The sequence below is a fragment of the Microtus ochrogaster genome, chromosome 2 (assembly GCF_000317375.1).
Source record: "Microtus ochrogaster isolate Prairie Vole_2 chromosome 2, MicOch1.0, whole genome shotgun sequence".
Classification (NCBI taxonomy): domain Eukaryota; kingdom Metazoa; phylum Chordata; class Mammalia; order Rodentia; family Cricetidae; genus Microtus; species Microtus ochrogaster.
The window spans coordinates 67,310,411-67,312,169 of NC_022010.1; the positions used below are offsets into that span (position 1 = coordinate 67,310,411).

Below are 1,759 nucleotides of genomic sequence, written 5' to 3' on the forward strand. Positions count from 1 at the left end.
CCCAGAGCTGAGAGCTGAGAAGGGTATGTATAGACACAAACCGATATTCTGTCTTCTTACCCCAGAGGCTCTGCTGCTCTTGCCACTCTCTACACAACTCTTCTGACTCTGTGCTCTCGGGGTCTTGGAGAGCGGAGCTGGTAGTTACCAAGATAAGACTAGCAGTGTGTCCAAGTGACTGAGCATAGTGCTGCTGCTTCTCAGTGCTACATTTTATGGTAGACACTGTAAACGCCACAGGGGTCTACATAGTTTGTATTCATTTGGGAATGGGGTCATGATCCACCGAATGAGTACCTCTGACTACTGTGCTGTATCCTCTGGGAGTGAGATGTTTTATAAAGTAACCTTTATAATACTAGATCCAGTATCTCCATGTAACCTTTTATAGTTTTCCACTTAGCTCTTACCTGGAAATTATGCAGAATGCATAATCATTAGAAACATACCCCCTGTTGCCAGTAAAGCCACAATTCAACTCATTGTCTCACCTGTGACAGTACTGTTTTGGAACTTTATCCTGGATCCTTATTTTACCACTTCAAAAGTAACCCCTATCTTGTTCTCATGGTTTTCACGTGCTTCGCAGGTCTGCGAGTTACATTTTCTGTCCCTCAGGGACAGAGTTCTGTCTTCTGGGGGACACTGGCCGCAGGCATTTCTGTACTGGCTTTTGTGTCTGCTGTCCTAATGTCCTTTCCATTGTTGTCACCCTCTTTTCATCTCACTTTTGCAGAGCCATTTCTAAGCTTCTTCTAAATCCTTCTCAGGGATTTGAAATGTCCGAGCATATTCTATGTACTGTCATTTCATGAATATTCTCCCTTTCTTAGGAGCCAGGCACTGTTCTACTTTCTGGAGATACAGCTGTGAACATAGGATGTAGGACAGGTCATAAACATGCATAAGAAAGAACATTTTAGAGTAATAGACATTAGGGTAAAAATAAAATCAGCTACTGCAAGTATATCTCAGGGAAGAGAAAGGCCATGTTAGAGAGGTCAGGATAGGTCTCTCTGGAAAGTTGACATCTGAATGGCTAAGGCAGGGCAGTCATGCAAAGAACATTTAATCAGGGAAATGAGCAGAACAAATGTGACATGTGAATGAATTTGATGTGTTTGCAGAACAGAAAGAAGCTCTGAGTTTTTATTGTAGAGTTTTTTTAAAAGAGACCATACAAGAGGTTGGAGGATAAGTAAGTCAGAACATGAGCTCCCCAGTAGGTCATGTTAAGGCACTGAGATGTGAAATACAAACTACACTCTCTTTCTTTAGTGTATTTGTTATCAGAAAGATTGTCAGCTTATGGGAGTGTCAGTGTTAAGTAGTTTTCTCTTACAGGGCATTGTACCCTATGTTAGAGGTAAGCCCTGGATTCTGATCCCAGCTGTCCATACAGCTGTGCACCCCTCACATCATGTCGTTGTTCCTCATCTGGTTGTTGAGATTGCACAGCTCCTTTTCATTGCTCAACTTTATGTCTGAACATCTGTTAAAGAGCATTGGGAGCATTGTCACAATTCACATAGTAGGTTTGTGGATAAACTAAGATAGTAGAATTTCAAATTATCCCTTAGAAGTAACTCTTCCACTTCACATGTCTTTGCATCGATGGCCTTTCAAACCTTTCAAACCCCTTTGCATATTTCTTCCCTTTTCATTGTTTTGTGCATCTCAAGTAGCCTTGGTACAATGGAACTACATCTCAAGTAGCCTTGGTACAATGGAACTACATCTCAAGTAGCCTTGGTACAAT

At 41.6% G+C, this 1,759-nt stretch overlaps 1 protein-coding gene across 2 annotated transcripts in view; it reads left to right on the forward strand.

Moving 5' to 3' along the window:
- The window catches only part of Golgb1 (golgin B1), a 40,570-nt gene that overhangs the window by 12,477 nt on the left and 26,334 nt on the right, over window positions 1-1,759 (forward strand). The window lies entirely within an intron of this gene.